Genomic DNA, 18,593 nt, shown 5'->3' with positions numbered 1-18,593 from the left:
TGACTCCCAGATGTCCGGACCACTGGTGATCATGAGCGAGGGATAAAACATTTTGTCGAAAGGCTGTAGGAATCACTATTTGGTAAACAGCATTCCAATCTCCGCCAGCGTCAACATGGGATGTCCATTTACGCATGAGGAGATTACCATCAATGAAGTATGCCATGTTTTTCTTCTTTAGCTCGTCCTCTGAGACAACACTAGAAAAACATTTAGCCAGACTAATGTCAACCTGTTGGTTAGCGATCAGCTGCTCACGAGTAACTGGTAACTGTATTGCTTCAGCAACAAGTTCCACATCCTTCTTCCTTTCTCTGGGCTGTTGGTCAGACTGCACCAGCTTACCAGAGGTAGCACCCCGAACTATCCTCTGGGTCACACTCTCTGAATAGAATCGTGTCTGACAAATCTACCACTTCACCCACTTGTCGTGCTTGAGCACGTGTGACAGCACAAGCGGGGAACACATCTGGATAACCCTGTGCCAGCTCCTCGGAGAGAGACTGGTCACTTTTATCCAATACCTCCAATATGGGTATTACCTTTCCTCCGGCAATATCGTTGCCCATTATAAATGTCACACCTTTTACTGGCAACATAGGACGTACGCCCACTCTGAACAATCCACTGACTAACTCAGAGTGTACGTTCACAAAGTGCAATGGCACTGGGACGAAACCCATTTCAATTCCTTGTACTAACACACTGGAACCACAATATGTATTACTGGACAAGGGCAACACATCAGCGAGTATGAACGACTGCGCCGCACCAGTATCTCTGAGGATTCTAACTGGACGCTGAGACGCTTCGTCATCTGATATAGAAACAAACCCCTCAAAAATGAACGGTTCATAACTGTGATCTGGGACAGGGACTTTCAAACCACATTCACTATGAGGCTTCTGTCTTGATTCCGGCCTTACAACCGTACGGAATCAGCCCAACACCCGTTGGCGGTCTGGCGTGCTGAGGCATCCCCGGTTTGCGTTTTAGCAGAAAGCAATCATTAACTATATGTCCCACCTTATGACAATAGAAACAGTGACGCACATCTTTTGGGCGTGCTGGATGTACTGCTGGTCGACTAGGACTAAAAGTTAGCAACTCTGCAGCCCTGCTCTCCGTACGAGCCGAAAACACGCTCTTATGCGTCAACACAAACTCGTCTGCCAATACAGACGCTTCCGACAGTGAGGATACTTTCTGTTCGTTCAGATAAACTACAATGCGTTCCGGTAAACAATTTTTAAACTCTTCTAACAAGATTAACTCCCGTAGAGAGTTAAAATCAGTTACCTTACTAGCACTGTGCCATTTGTCAAACAGATTTCCTTTGTCTCTAGCAAACTCCACATAAGTCTGAGTAGGAGACTTTTTATGAGACCCTAAATCTCTGTCGATATGCCTCAGGAACAAGCTCATAGGCACGAAGAACAGTAGCTTTGACCACTTCATAATTCAAACTGTCTTCAAGAGGTAGCTGCCAGAACCTCTTGGGCTTTACCTGTTAGTTTACACTGAAGTAATAGGCACCATACCTCTTCGGGCCATTTCAATGCTACCGCTATACGTTCAAACACACTGAAATAGGAATCAACCTCTGACTCCCTGAACACAGGTACCAAGGTGATCTGCCTACTAATATCAAATGTAGCAGACGACACCGCTGGTGAGGCTGGCTCACTAGCAGGCATAGTATGAGCAGAGACTAACCTCGCTGTTTCTGCCTCTAGTTCCATTTTACGCATCTCCAGTTCCATCTTACGCGTCTCCAGTTCTTGATCAAGCCTACGCGTCTCCAGTTCCATCTTACGCGTCTCCTGTTCTGCCTCTAGCTTACGCGTCTCCTGTTCTGCCTCTAGTTCCATTTTACGCATCTCCAGCTTGTCTTGCCTGATGTGTGCCCGCTCTTCCGCCTCCATTTGGAGCCGCGTCGAGCGGACATCGATCCTGGCATCACTGTCAGTCAGTGGGGAGAGTGGGTCATAACGGGGCAATGTGGCTGGAGCCTTAGCCTCGTCCTCAGACACTGATGGGCTTTCAGAAACAGCAACCACATCCCCTACAGGAGCAGCAGACTCAGGCGGCGGTAACACAAGCACTCGCTCGCTCAACAATATCGCTAGCACTACTTCCCTAACTTCTGCTTTCACTATACCCCTCGGTATGGGTACAGAAAAGTGGTCAGCCAAAGCCTGTAGATCCACTCTACGACAATTCTCAAAAACCTCCCACGTAGGGTTTTCCAAAAATGCCTCCAACTCAAAAGTAGCCATCCTACTAGCAACACGAGCCGTCGACTACTGAACACACACAAAAAAACAGGTAGTTACAGCTGCCAAGCTCAACACTGAACTAGACACTGACTAATTTACATGAGTAGCATGGGATAGATAGGATCCCAGACGAGCCCCCACTTTATGTTACGAACCCCGTGGCTCTACACATCTAGGGTGGATGGACATGAGACCCGTAACATAAATTCATGTAAATTATAAGTGTGGCATGGAATAGTGAGAACAAATAAGACACAACTACCATGAACTACCGTCAAACACAAAGTGTTTATTTATGAACACACGGTAAGGGTTTGGGAAAAAGGGCTGAGCAGGACCCAAGAAATGAAACAATAGTGTAAAACCCCCTAAACTGATCTAGCCTGCCTGAAGAACCGCTAGGCTACTGCTACCATACAAAAATACAGTGGGTGGTCCGCTCAGGTCTAACTGGTGTTTATAGACAGATTTCTTCCTACGGGTAATGTACGCCCAAGGGCAACTAGCTTAAACCCCCCTTTTCCCAAAAAACACACAAAACTACTAAACAGGGTACTCAGCAATTAAATAAGTACACCGGATACAACAGTATCCACACTCAGGTAAAGAAATATATTCTAATAATGTTACCAATAGGGTAACCAACAACTTAGTGCGTACACAACACACAGGACACCACCGTGTCCATACTCACATATGGCAAAAAGTCTCTCTCTTGCAACAAACACAAGTCTGGTTTTTATAAAATGGGATGTGTGATTGAACAAACAAGTAACAGGTGGTGCAATTCACAGGAATGTTCACTGATTGGTCCAATCAGCAGACACCTCAACGACCACCAATCAGGAACATACAGGACACCTGTGATTAGGGCAGAAAGAGTAGAAACACACAAAAACACAGGATACCTGTATCCGTAACAACATGATGCAGAGCTCGAGGTCCAATATCTCTGATGGCAATAATGACAACAGTATCTATAATGTAATCACAAATAATCAGAAGATACGTTTACAAATACAATCACCATTCATGAATATCTCTCATCTATGTTTTCTTTGTTCAGATGTGTTTTATTCTATCACAGAGTTCTCACGGTAAGTAAAGTGGTCTGTCTGTGAGTGTTCTCGCTCTCTTGCCTTGGTGTGTTCCCCCGTCTTTTGCCCCCTGTCTCGTGATACCTCAGCTGCTGTGGTGTAGACACGCACAGGTTGAACAGCCACTAGTTTGAGAGACGAATACCATTCCACGTAAAATAAGCACTGTAGTGCATTGTACCTTATATATGGTGCTTCTGTTTCAACAATGCATAGGAGCAATAGGAGTGGGGCCCAGTGAATTGGAAGAGTTCTGTTTTGGTTAAAAGCATGAAATAACTTGTTCTGCATTTAGACCTATTGTTGAATGTTGCAAGGAAATGGTAGCATTGTAGAAGTTTGGTATTTTGCCATAGGCTATTATCAATAAATATATTGTCAGTCTAAACTGTTTTTATTGTGTGTGACATTCAACAACATTTCTTATACGAACATAACTGAATGCCTTGACATGGTGTTTTGATTAATAATGACATGACTCTGTATGGGGGAAGAGGGTGTAGTGTATTAAGATTATGTCTGTGTTAAATGTTTTTCATGAAGAAATGGAATGTTGTTTATGTTAGTATATGTTTTAGTGTAACGTCACGTACAACAGACAGGAAGTGTGTTGTAGACAGGGGAGACTGGTGATTGGCCAGAAGAGGGAGCATCATTGTTTATAAATAGGGGGGAAAACGAAGGAGAGGGCAGAACGGCCATGGCAATCTGAGGAGCCGTTCTCCGGACACCGCGGGTCTGTAATTTAGGCTGTAACCTCGTGATTTTAATAAAAGCCTCTAACATGATGCAGCTTGAACGGACTCTTTGTTGACAGCAATAATGGCCACCATTCACCCGATACGATAAATGGCGCCCAACGTGGGGCTGGTCTGCACCTCTTCTTTGTTTCGTAGCCGCCAAGCTAGCTCGCTTTGAAGCATGGCCAGATAAGGGTAAGTTTTCCTTACCGCTTTGGAGTTTGTTAGATTGGATACGACTTGTGTACACTGGAGAGATGTACCATTACGACCTTGCCTCGGGTGGCGTTATTGCTGATGACTAGAGGCTGCCTAAAATATATTCCATTGGTAACGGCAGATAATTGGAAGTTTATAGAGCATAAAACGGTAGGAATTAAGTATTGAAGGTGTACAATTAAAACAGATATGCGCATATTATTAGGGCACTGGACCGCTTAAGACCCCGGGGGGGCCATTTAGAATATGATGGGCCGACAAATCCGTTTGCACGATAGAATGGGCAGACGGTGGGTTTTTTAAAGGAAGAACTCGGTTTGATGGGATTTATCTGATTGTGATTATGACTCGACTCTCGTCCGACGGGGGGTTTGATTGGGTTTGATTTCTCGGTGTAATGGTCATTAAGTCACGGTAGCAAAAACGGTAGGATAAATATGTTAAAAATAAATAGGACAGTGCAGGATATTTATTTGCGTAGTAGGCCGCAGTTAGCTAAAGGCTAACGCTAATTCTAAATGCTTGATTGTGTGTCAGGCCACGTGGTACATAGCGGCTAAGGCTAATTCTAAATGCTGAAGTGTGGGTCATGCTACATTCTACATAGCGGCTAAGGCTAATGATAATGCTAATGCTAAATGCTAATTGTGTTGCGTGCTACATGCTAACGGATATCCTTAGAGACCCCATTGCGATGGATTAAAGTCTCTTAAACTTGTCTCTGTGTGTGTAAGTCAGGTTATATGTTTTGTGAGCGCTGTTAAATGTTGTTTGACTATGAGGGGAAAACGGAGGTAAAGCGGGATTGTTAACTGTCTGTTTGGGGAGGGAGTAGAGAATCTCACTTCCACGGTGAAAAAGTGTTTTTGAATGGATGTGCGCATGCGCTTGATTTTACGGGGCTAAAACTACGACATGCGGTTATGTGCTAAGACTACAAAACTGCATTGTGGGTAAAGGTCATAGGTCCCATCTGGGGTTACCCTGCAAGGGGGAGACAGAAATAGACAGACAGAGAAGATATATTTTGACACGAGTATTCTAGTTTAAACGGCGGATGGTTAAAGATGAAACTTGTTTTGTGACCTATTGAATTTATAAATTAGATATATGGTAACGGATTATAATAAATTGAATTAAATAATTAAATGACGGATTAAAATAAAATAAAAATGTTTTTGAGCGATCTATTTAGTTCTGAGTTTAGTCTTAGAGTGAATAATGTAGAACGAACGAATATTGAATGGTTGGAAATACTCAGTGATTGCATTAACTACTAAAAGCTGTTTCTGTGTCTTTGTTCCCTTGTCATGAGAGACAGGAGAGAGAGAGAGAGAGGAGATACAGGAAGTGCTGACGTGACATCACGTGACGCGGCAGACGATCGGATCAGATATCAGGCTAGTTCACAAAATCATCCCTTACAAAATATTTGATGACAATTTCACATAGGCTTGGCAAATACTATTTCATTAAAAATTGCATTTTGGAGGCTCTGTGCATCACTGGGGTTTGATTGGAGTTGTGTTGGGAATCAAGGACTGACATTATTCTGTAAATTTAAGATACTTGGGTGCATATTAAACAATGGAGTTTATGGTTACATTTACTTTCCTGATGGATTGTGGTAAGATAGCCATTAAATTGATAAATGGGTAAGTTAGGATATAGAAATAAAAAATTGGTTTTAAATTATTCATAATTTTTAATTGATTTTTTGATTGATTTTTTATTTTAATTAGAAATGGTTTTTGAATAAAACATTTAATTGAATTTTTTAATATTCATATTTTAGTTGATTAGATTTTTGGGAAAGAAAAAAAAAACATTTTTTTTTTTTTTTTTTTTGGAGTTGTTAGGTTATATTAATAATTAGAGGGGGGAAGCCATAGGCTATATAGTCTAAAATAAAATAATTCACGATAAAGGAATATAAAAGGGTTGATATAGGGGATAAAATGGTAATCCTTTAACTAAGGTATTGCGAGGTTATCCGGCAAGTGAAACAAAAGTTGCCCTTCATTCTCAAACAAAAATTGATAAAAGATTCCAGCGATAAGATAAACAAAGCTATAGAGATAAGGCTAAAAAGTACAGCTTAGGGATGTTTATCCTCAGCTTCCAGTGATCATCCAGGAGGGTGATTATTACATCAGAGATGAAGATGAACGAATAATAGATAGAGGGCAAGCAGAAACGACGATGAAGATGAATCAAAACTCCAGAAGGAAGAAAATGAGATGTCTGGAAGAGAAGATTGAGGTCAAGAAAAGGCCACTAGTAAGAAGATGATGGAAGATGATATTTCGAGGACAGAACTTAGAATATAAGCTTTTGAAGAATCCTGATATGTCAACAGCAAGAAAGAACAGGATCAAGAAACTCTCAGAAAACTCAATCATACAACTGGTGGAGAAGAGAAGCTTTGGTTATGAAGAATCAGAGTGAACCAAATCAACAATCACTGTTACAGCTTCAACTGAACAATATCAAATGCAATTGTACCAGCCAAGGGGGGTACCAGATGTTTCATAGCCACAGCCAGTTTCTGGACAGATACAGAATTGGAGAGGAAGAGGACGAGAAGAAATAGAAGGAGGAGGAAGATTTCAGCTACACTTCCAGCAACTTTCAGAAGACTGTTATAATTATGGACAGGTTGGTTACTTTACCTGTTAATGCAACAAGTCAGGAGGAAAAACAGAGAACATTTTTAAGGAAGATAAAGGAGCAAGTGAAGATCACCTGTTAGTGCCTAGAAGATCCGGAAGGGGGGTGTCAGCTGATAGCATCGATTAGAGAAGAAGAGAAAATAGCCAACAATTGAAGTAAAAACAGGACTATGAGAAATAATGGTGAATAGTGGAAAAACTTATCTGGGTTCAGCCTAAAGAGGTTAAACATCTCACTATGTAAAATTAACTAATTAGGATAGGGATTTGAGGTAGTAAAACAGTTAATTACTCTTAAGATACCAATATTAGAAGATACTGTTATTGCAGTATTGGAAAGAGATGCATTGTTTATTCTGGGTTACATTCTTACACTAAGAGATTTCAGGCTAGGCTAAAAGGTGTTTAGTCGTTTGCCAAGTCTGTGTAAAAAAAAAAGTCAGAAGCAGGTGGGGACTTTCCCAATCACATAGTCTACATTTGGTGGTAAAGGGATTTTGTGAATAAATCAGTGGAAAAGGTTTTTAAAAGGTTAGGAGGAAAAGATTAGATTAAAATAAGTTAGGAGAACTAGGTTGAAGGAACTCTAAGACAGTAAGCTAAGTTTAAAGTTAGTAGTAAGAGAGAGAACAATGGTGAATGACACTTTAGAGTAGGAAGATCAAGGTAATTGTAGGTGTATTTTTTATAATCAAAAGGTTGAAAGTCAGGGATTAGAGAGAGGACTGAGAGTGGGAAAAAGTGACACTAGTGGTGATAGATGGAAGTACAAGCAAAGACAACTTTTCTTTGGGGAAAAACTAGAAGTAACTAAGGACATTAACACTTCAGTCTATTATAACAACAGTGAGAAGCAATTTAACTCTTTCAACATTGATAGTTATTAAAGCCATAAATATATCGCATTTGATTATAAGGGAACCAATAGCTCCAGCGCCAATTTTAGGAAAAAATACTTATTAGGGTTAGGATGGGGACGTTTCTCCCACATGGAGAAATGGTTATGGAGAAGAAGTGTTGTTGTTAGGACCAAGAGTAGAAGCTGTGGCACCTAATCAAAGGAGGTATAGTTTGGAAGAGGGTTAGGAGTGACTGTTCACTTATGTTGCGTAATGTTACAGAGAAAGGTCAGGGAGAATATATGTGTACTTATCTAGTGCAAGCATTAGAATTTGTTCCGGTTAAGAATTATTGGTTAAAAAGCTATGTAATTCATAAAGTAACGCTTATGATGGAAGATTTGAAATCTGTTGAAGTTTCCCAGTCACCAAGGGAGTTCAGGAAGAATAGGTTACAGTAGCCACTCCAACAGTAGATAATACACATAGGATATTGGTAACTTTCGCACTAGAAGTAATTAAGGTTAATACATCAACTACTTTAATGGTAACTTTGGAAGGGATTAATGATACGATGGCAATAAGCAAATGTAGGAAGTATGACACCGACAACAACTTTTCTGAAATTAAAGGGGGTAGCAAGACGAATAGGGTTAAAATAGGAGAACAGATAGTAGTAGAGAGAATAGTGATACTATCATGGAGGACAGAATGAGGTCTTTGATTTGAATGACAGACAAGGAGAGGTATCTGATCAGTACCGCTCGTTAGGACAGAGAGAAACTAAAGGGAGTGGTTTGATTCTTCTGTTGTGAAAATTAGAGATAGATGGGCAGGTTCCAGCAGCTCATTTTGTAAGATCAGTGAGGAATCTTGAGGGTCCATGTCTGGTGAGAATTCCACCACCAAACATGTTAGAGACGGTCGTTCGACCTCTATCAAGTATGTGTCAATTTTATGCTTTGTCATGACTGTGGTATCAGCAACAATCAGTAACAGATAAAATAATGTCATTGTCAAAACATTTGTTTAAGCCTAGGGTTAGGTGGTATTGGGTTAAGTGAATTAACTTGTGTGCATTTGTTAGATGGAAAGTAAAATCAGGTAACAGCAAACACTGAAGCATTTGAGGTGTAACCATTGAGGGCTAAAAGTTGTTTGTTCTAATAAAACATATGAGGTAAGGGGTATGTTTATGGGAATATCAGATTGTGATGTTATATGCATGACCTTAAGGGTAGTAATGAGAAATATGTTACTTTTTATGTACCAGTTAGTAGGAACAGCAGGACTTTGATGGTTAAAAGATTAGCTTTTGCCTGACAATGTGACTATGGGGAATTTTAGAGATATTTGGAGGGTTTGTGGTGATAAAGCGTATATATTCTTACATTATGGATGGACAGGATGTTGTTACACGTCAACGTTGAAGCTTCCATATGAGGTTTCTACCATTATAAGAGGGATAGCACCGGACACAGCTAAATCTAGGGTTAAAAGGGTGACATGGCTACATGTCATAGTCTTCAAGCCTATCATTGAAGGATAAATCTAAGGGAGAAGGGGGGACTTTTTCCATGGTATGGTGTAACATTTGGGAAGATCATATTGATAATATTAGTAGATACTTTGAGTCCAGATAGTTCCGATAATATCACGAGTGTTATATATGCATTGAAGAATATAAGGGATGCATTTGGGAGATCTGAGAGAGCAGAAGTCAGCGAAATCTTGGTTGCAAGATCAGGTAGGCCAGTAGGGGCAGTGATGGGTTACATTTAATGGCAGCTTTGATAACACTGTGTGATGTTTGTAATTTGTTACTGACCTTTGAGAAAGCTATAATATTGAGATAGGTTGGAGAGTGATGCCTGGAGACAACACTCAGATGCCGGTGTTGACTGTTCCTGATCTGGATAAAGATGGACAAGTGGAACAGAATGGATAAATATCATTTTTGATTATTTGATCATTTTTCAATTTTTTCAATATTAGTGTGATTTTTAGTATGATTTATGAATCAAAGGGGGGAATGGGTTTATGTGATTCATGCATCATTTATATATCATTTTTATATTCTTAGTGGATATTGATGTTTAATTTGAAAGGGTTGTTTTGCAAAAGATACTGTTTGGTCGTTTCTTTTCTTTTCTTCCAGAAGCATTTGGGGGAACATGTGACTCAAACAGGGACAATATGAAACGACAATGACTGGAGGAGATGAAACAAGGAGGGTGTGGCCGATTCCATCATCAACAATCCATTGGAAGAGGAGACTACGGGGAGATGAAGTGTAGTGGACTACATTCCAGTGTTTGCAATGAAATATAGACATGTGTAATACATAATTTGTGTCATAGCTTTAGGGATTAATTTTTGTAGAATGATGTTTGATGTTATTGGACACGTGAGGATCTTAGATGTTTTTGTTTATTTCGGTGAATGCTTAGGGACAGAGAGGCTAGGCAGGGAGAGGTTCACTGTAAGGTCCAATGGGTTGACCAGCCTTACAATGGATATTTATTGGATAGGATTTTGTTTGCAGGGGCTTACATGTGTATTTAATTGCATCATACTTTCAAATGCATTTACATGGGTTATGAGTTTATCTGGAGTACCGAAGGTGGTTGCCTGGGGCAGAGGGACCGTGAGAGAATTTTACTGTCTTGATTGATGGATGGAAGGTTGCCGGACAGTTTTTTCGCTCTTACACTCCATAAAGATTTGTTCATATGTCATAGTAATGTATTCACACTTCATAAACAGTTATTCATATTTCATAGAAAGGTATTTACACTCTAGAGGAGAATGTTTTTGGTTTAATGTTAAAGATACTCAATAAGATAAATTGTTACTGGTCATAATCCTATTCTGTTTATTTTCGAGACGTTTAGTTCGTCTCGAAGGGGGGAAATGTAGTGTATTAAGATTATGTCTTTGTTAAATGTTTTTCATGAAGAAATGGAATGTTGTTTATGTTAGTATATGTTTTAGTGTAACGTCACGTACAACAGACAGGAAGTGTGTTGTAGACAGGGGAGACTGGTGATTGGCCAGAAGAGGGAGCATCATTGTTTATAAATAGGGGGGAAAACGAAGGAGAGGGCAGAACGGCCATGGCAATCTGAGGAGCCGTTCTCCGGACACCGCGGGTCTGTAATTTAGGCTGTAACCTCGTGATTTTAATAAAAGCCTCTAACATGGTGCAGCTTGAACGGACTCTTTGTTGACAGCAATAATGGCCACCATTCACCCGATACGATAAGGGTCAAACTGCTGTCTCAACTGTGTAGTTAAGGTGAAAGCCAATGAGAATTCCCCACTGCATGTTCTTAAAGACAGTTACTGTAAATTCCAACTTCCTGTACAAAAGTTGTTCCACCACTTTGTTAAATCACCAAACCCAGTTCCTGTTGGGGACTTTGAGATTATATTAATTTGAAGTGTTGTTAAACCATAGTGTGGTCGTTGTGTTCTCTCCTCTCCCTGCAGGGTTGGTGGTGGGCCAGTGTGGGCTGTATCAGGCCATAGCCATGTTCCTAGTGGCTAATTCATCATCAGTATGACCGTGCCATCTCAACCAATGGAGCTCTGGACGCAGGAGGGGCCTACTGTATCCTCCTCACCAGTATATACACACACACACACACACACACACGATAACACATGACACACACAGCTGTACATGATAGTCAGAAGAATAGACATATAATCTCAGGTGATACATGAATGCCTTTCCCACACAAGCCCATATACTGTACACACACTCCACCTTAGTGTTATTTCAGTTTCATTAATGTAGCATTGCATTCATCAGCATATAGGTATTTGTGTGTGTGCTAGTGAATGGCTAATATTGTTTTCACTTTATCTGTAAGACACATCATGAGTGTGTGAGAGGGGGATGTGTGTGTGTGTGTGTGTGTGTGTGTGTGTGTGTGTGTGTGTGTGTGTGCCTGGGCCTATTCTTTCAGTGCCTGATGACATTCACATTTTGAAGGCCTTCACTACACTATAGCCTTAACCCCATCCTCCCCAGACATGATAAGTCGTGCATTGTGGCCAGAGTTTGGGGGCAGCCTAGGCATCATGTTCTTCCTGGCTAACGTGTGTAGCAGTGCCCTCTATATCCTGGGTCTGGTTGAGGCAATAGTAGCAACCTTCGGGCTTCCAGAAGGTATACAGCCATACTCTCTCCCTCTTCCTGCTTTGTTTGTAGGTCAACGTTTATTGGGATGAATCTTGTCCTGGAGGCAGACTTGAGCGATTTCCACTAGATGGGCCAGCGGCAAAGTCAAAATTGGCTATATATCGTAAGAATTGATGAAAACAAAAATGTACTTTTGGGTCTTAATTCAAGGTTAGGCTTAGGCATAAGGTTGGAAGTGTGGTTAGGGTTAGGTTTAAAATCTGATTTTGTGCCTGTGCCAGCTAGTGAATACCCTGCAGAGCTGCCTCCAGTACATGAGCCATCCCAATAAATGCCAACCTGCGCTCTGTTTACATTGACAGTCTACCTTTCTAGTATATTGTATTTGATCTAAAACTAATCTGATTTCACAATGTCTACTCATGCATTTCATGCCCATTTGAAAGCTTATTGAATCACACTGAATCAATTTGAATCAAACTGAATTGGAGTACCACCCTTTGTGACCTTTCATGGTCTGTTTCAACTATCACCCTTTCACCCTCATTCCTTCACTCCCTCATCTTCTCATCTCATTAACCCCCTCACCTTTTAACCTACTCACCCCCATCCCTCCCTTCTCTCTCCAGATGGGGTGAGCCCAGCGGGTTCCCTCCAGGTGTTACCAGCGGGGTATTGGTGGTCGATGCTCTATGCCACTGGCATCCTCCTCCTCTGCCTGCTGGTGTGTCTGGTGGGGGCAGAGATCTACGCCAAGGCCTCCTTCCTCATCTTCTTGGTGGTCATGCTGGTGCTGGCCACCATCTTTATCAGCTTCTTCGCGGTGCGCCCGCGCACCATCCTCCTGCCCGCCGCCCCGCCCGTCCACAACAGCACGGGGCCACAGCCACCCAACATGGCCAACTTTACTGGCTTTAAACTGGACACACTGCTGGGCAATCTGGATGGTGAGAAAGGGTGTGGGTGTCTGCGCGAGGGGGGCGGTGGTGTGTCTGTGTTACGCATCAACATAAGTGTGTGTGCTTAATGTATATGTCATTCTAAATAGAATTGCGCTTGATTAAAGCTGCAATATGTAACTTTTTGTTCGCCCCTACCAAATTCACATAGAAATGTTGTTATAGATCTGTCATTCACGTTGAAAGCAAATCTAAGAAGCGGTAGATCTGTTCTATGTGCGCTATTTCTATGCTTCCCCTTAAGTTTATTTTTTGCGTCTTTTACTTTAGGTTTTGTACACCAGCTTCAAACAGCTGAAAATACAATATTTTGGTTATGGAAAATATATTTCACAGTGGTTTAGATGGTACACGATTCTCTACACTATACTTGCTTGTTTTCTCACAAACTGAAATTAGGCTAACTATTAGAATTTTAGCAACCTGGAAATGGTGGAGCAATTTCTGCATAGTGCATCTTTTAAGGAATTAATATAGCAAAAAGTATTAATGTGAGCATAGGCAATGTGAGTGATGTGTCATGTCAGTTATGCATATGGTGACAGAATTTACTGGTTTTTATCTTACACACACACCAATTATAGGCTTAGCCTCTTGATTTGCTGAATGTTTACCAGGGTTGCTGGCAGTGAAAAAAGGTAATTGATTATTTAGTTGTAATTAGTGGGTCTCATAAATATCCTTTGGCTCCCCATTTCCACCGTAATGTACCAACCTGACTGTACTGAGCTGAAGGATTTATATTCAGTGTGGAAATCAACCACATGATTACTCTGCTAATCGCCATAACTCAGTTGCACTGACCACACAGCGCTTTCAAAGACCCTGTTGTCAACAAAATCACACACACACTTAGACACTTTGTTTGCCACTATAAAGCTTTCCCTCCAATGAGAAGGAAGTGGGTTAAAAGTCAATCTTCATATGTAACACAAGGTATACCTGAACATGCGATGGCAAGATGAGGAATTTATGTCCTTTTTGAATTCTAAGTCCTCCTTAAAGGCAAGAGGCATGTATGTTACTCAATTCAATTTTTTTTTGTTAAATATATGAATTTGGGGAGGATTCGGACATGAAGCTGATTGAATTGATATCTACCCCCCCAGTGTTTGCTGTCATGTTTAACGGTTGCACAGGCATCATGGCCGGATCCAACATGTCAGGTAAGAAATGGATGTCTGATCAAAGGGGTCGGTCAGGAGTTATGCAAGGGACCAGATACGTGTGTGATTGTGTGCGTGTGTAGTCTGTGTGTGTCTAACCTGGTGTTGTGCTGTGTCCCAGGTGACCTAAAGAACCCTAGCTACTCCATCCCTCGAGGAACCATCACAGCTATCATCTTCACCTTCATCATCTACAACCTCCTCAGTTTGATGGTGGCCTGCTCCTGTGACCAGTCAGTCACACACGCACGCACACGTTTGGGCATAATCTATGTAGATGAACACACCTGTAACTCGTATGTTCACATACAGATATAGGCACACACAAACACACAGGGGCCCAATCCAACTCAAACCCGACTAACATTTGCACTCAATGAAAGACTCACATACTCACATTTACAATTCTATCTCTCTCACACACGTTCTCTCACTCCCTCTCCCATCTCTAGCTCAGTGCCAGTGTGCAGTATTGATGTGGCACTAAAACAAGTGTTGCCAAAGTGCTAAACTGACATAAAAGGCCCTTAAAGGAGCATTGGAAATCAATACAGCTATCAATTATACTCCTCCCTGTCCTCCCCTCTGCCTGTTTTGCCCTCAACCTGTCAGTAGATCAGACGTTGACAGGTCGAAAGGGAAGAATATGCGGACTCATTGACCACGTTTGCATGCCCACCAATATCCCGTTATTATTGGGGATACTCAAGTATTATTTTTTTATTGACTCATATAAACATTACATCCCATTTACAATAACCCGAAAAAGCTTGTATCCCGGTTATGAGAAACCCAGATAAGATGCCTGGGATTTGCTGATCTTAGATGGGATACTGTGGCATGTAAACATATTTTCCTGTTTACTGTTGTTTTTTGTGGTCTGCGCAGGCTCAGTTTCGCATGTCATGTGTGTTGTGTGATGATGTTTTCATCTGATTGTCAAACAAATCACTTTTTTTTAAAGTAGGCTATACCTGCGCAGTTCGATCCACCATAATTCCATAAGAATGTATTTTGCTGATACACTGTAGCCTACTGGACCGTATAGCCTACTGGCTTAGGCTACTTTCACCCCTAATTTAGATACGCTTCTGCTTATAATTTCCAGCATTTGGTAGGCCATATTATAATTTCCAGCATTTGGTAGGCCATATTATAATTTCCAGCATTTGGTAGGCTATACGGTTTGTCAACTATATTTAGATACATGCAGCTTCTCTTCTGTCATAACTTGTTGCCCAAAAGACTAAATAAAGTAGATAGAATGAATGCATTAGTAATCTAGTTAACACCGGTAAAGTTGTCTGTTTTGTTTAGGGATCGGGGAGAAAACGCAATAACTCCAAAACAGTGGAAAGATTGTTCCCGTGCAAAATGTCCAAATGTCATCAGTTTGACCGGTTTTAAGGAAATGAAAAGCTGAGAAAACGATTAAACACGTTTCTGATAAGACTTCACTTCGTTTTGGGTGCATATTTTATGTGGTTGAAATACTGTCTGCTTGCATAAGTGTCAAATATAAGTTACACACGCATTTGTATTTTCTCAAGAGATGCTGAAAGACAAATCATATTTCTTCACTCCTGTTCCTGAGACAAAAATTAACATGTGTTGTATAATTTTAGGCCTACTACAAGAAATGCATAAATATGCAGGAGTTCATATTATATTAGGCTACATGTGAGAGGTTATAGGCCTACAGTCAGTGTCCAGATTTCAGTTACTATTCCATTTAACCCATATGAACTTAAATTAGGAATATTCACTTTATTCATGGACAGGGTACTCGTGAGTGGAACATCAAAGGCGCATGTAAACAGCTTGTTTCGAATAAGACCTTAAAGCGGGATATGAGCTACTATCTGGAATACTGTGTGCATGTAAACGTGGTCAATGATGGATAATGTAGGAGTTGATCAGACACACCGGATCATGAAATCCTAGGTGGTTGATCTCTTCACAATTTAGAGCATGAGGGAAGTGGCATTCAGTACCGGTACATTATTTTTTTACACTTTGAGGAAATTGAGTCCATTTCGATCCATACTTCAGGATATGAACAAAAGGATAATAAGAATGCATTTCCTTCTTCAGTGGGTTCAGTCCGGTTGTTATCTAGCTGTGTCCTTATCTGCTGTTGGTTTAGTGTTGCTTTATTGATGGACAGGGCCCGGCATGCAGTGGAGTGTGACTTTATTGGTCTGAGATAGTCAGACTGAATGGAGGAAATGTACAGGGTTTATGAATGATACTACCTCCAAGGTCCTTTTATAGTACTTGATGGTGTCTCAAAACCATATCTAAACCTTTTACTGAACTGTCTTAGTAGTAATTGCACATGTGAAAAACACACTGACTGCTCCTCCAGTTGTACATAAGAGTACAGTAAGCTGTGGAAGTGATAATGGTAACTTGGCCAGGGGTAAAGCCACCATTTCATCATGCCTGTTACTGGAATCATAAACTTTTTATTTCTGGCCAGGGAATTCCACATTGATTATAACCTCATTAACTAGAAGGGCTGTATAACATCCTTGACTAGAGGTAAACTCTGATAAATGCCAATCACATTACAAAACAGTTACACCCTTGTCACAAGGCAGGTTACGTCTTTCAACAATAGGCCATCATTTTGTTCGTTGAAAGTTACATGTGGTTGTCAGTTGTAGGGCCGCAGAAAAAGGGGCCAAAGTTTTTCCTAGTCAAGTCACTATGCAGGAGAAACCCATGGCACTAGTCATGGGGGGTTACATCTGTCACCAAACTAAAGAGAACTTTCTGCACTTTTATCATAATATTTATGATCACTTTTAACCTGTCACCACCATCCCCATTCATGTCATTAAGAGACAGACTAAATGGATTACTCAGATTAAATAGGAAGAATGTGTATTAAAGCCATCAGTCAACGTCACATCAATCGCGACATTACTAAATGCCAAACACCGGAACCCCCCCCCCCCCGGACCCGCTCTGCATTGCCGTGGCAACAGCAACATCGCCTCGTTGAAGGAGTTGAACGTCTATCACGGTCTGGGTAAGTGATTCTCACTGAGGAGGAACAAATTGAAGCTTTTTGAGTTGGATGTTATTCCCTTTTTTGGGGTCAAAATAGTAACATGGTAGCAGTACCTAGACATATCCAACAGGTGGCAGTCACACCATCTCACAACATGAGGAGCTCCCTTCGTATTTCAGACTGACATGTTGAAGGGTTTCTTAGGCTGCGTTTACACAGGCAGCCCAATTCTGATCTTTTTCCCACTAATTTATCTTTTGACCAATCACATCAGTTCTTTTCGCATCATATTTTTTTCAGAGCTGATCTGATTGGTCTAAAGACCAATTAGTGGGAAAAAGATCAGAATTGGGCTACCTGTTTAAACGCAGCCTTACTGATAAAGAAACGGTGTAACCTTTGAATAAAGCCAAAGTAAATTGCTCCCCTCTTCTCGTGATGTGTGTCTTGTCGTGATGTGTGTTTTGTCCTATATTTTTAATCCCCCGTCCCCGCAGGTGTCACGATCGTTGACTGACTCGGACCAAGGCGCAGCGGGATAAGAGTACATATTTTATTGAGTACTTTACACTAACAACAAAATGATACGTGAAGTCCTAGGTTAATCCAAAACAAACCTTACGGAACAAGATCCCACAATAAACTAGTGCCAAAAGGCTGCCTAAGTACGGTCCCCAATCAGAGACAACGAGCTACAGCTGTCTCTGATTGGGAACCACCCTGGCCAACATAGATATACAAGATCTAGAAACAACAACATAGAAAACTAAACAATAAAACCTACACACCCTGGCTCAACATAAAGAGTCCCCAGAGCCAGGGCGTGACAGTACCCCCCAAGGAGCGGACTGCGACCGCGCCAACCAAACACAACAGGGGAGGGGCAGGGGAGGCGGCTCCGGCTCCGGGCGTGACCACCACTCTCCTTCTACCCCCCCCCCCGTAGCGCCCCTGGTCTGGTCTGGCCCCGCTGGCCGGAGCTGGACTGGACACCGGTGGAGCGGATTGCTCTGGCTCCGCAGTGGAGCAGCTGACCGGTGCCGGACCAGGCACCGGTGGAACAGGCACGTGCCGTGCCGGACTGACGACGTGCACCACTGGCTTGGTGCGGGGAGCAGGAACGGGCCGGACCGGGCTGACGACGCGCACCACTGGCTTGGTGCGGGGAGCAGGAACGGGCCGGACCGGGCTGACGACGCGCACCACAGGCTTGGTGCGGGGGACAGGAACAGGCCGGACCGGGCTGGCGCAAGGGACAGGAACAGGCCGGGCTGGACAGTGGAGACGGACTGGAGGTCTCGAGCGGAGAGCTGACACAACCCGTCCTGGCTGAATGCCTATTTCCACACACGCTGTGTGAGGCATCAGCACAGGACGTACAGGGCTGTGCACACGTACTGGCACTACAGCACGTGGCACTGGCGCAGGATATCCGGGACCGAGGAGGGGTACT

The 18,593-nt window shown here is 42.0% G+C and overlaps 1 pseudogene; it reads left to right on the top strand.

Annotated features, from left to right (window-relative positions):
* Positions 1 to 5,986: 5,986 nt before the first annotated feature.
* The window catches only part of LOC121556714, a 56,252-nt pseudogene continuing 43,645 nt past the window's right edge, over positions 5,987 to 18,593 (top strand).

This window comes from Coregonus clupeaformis, chromosome 5, assembly GCF_020615455.1.
Source record: "Coregonus clupeaformis isolate EN_2021a chromosome 5, ASM2061545v1, whole genome shotgun sequence".
Classification (NCBI taxonomy): Eukaryota; Metazoa; Chordata; class Actinopteri; order Salmoniformes; family Salmonidae; genus Coregonus; species Coregonus clupeaformis.
Note: the sequence above shows the minus strand (reverse complement) of the source record. Positions and strands in the feature narration are given on the sequence as shown.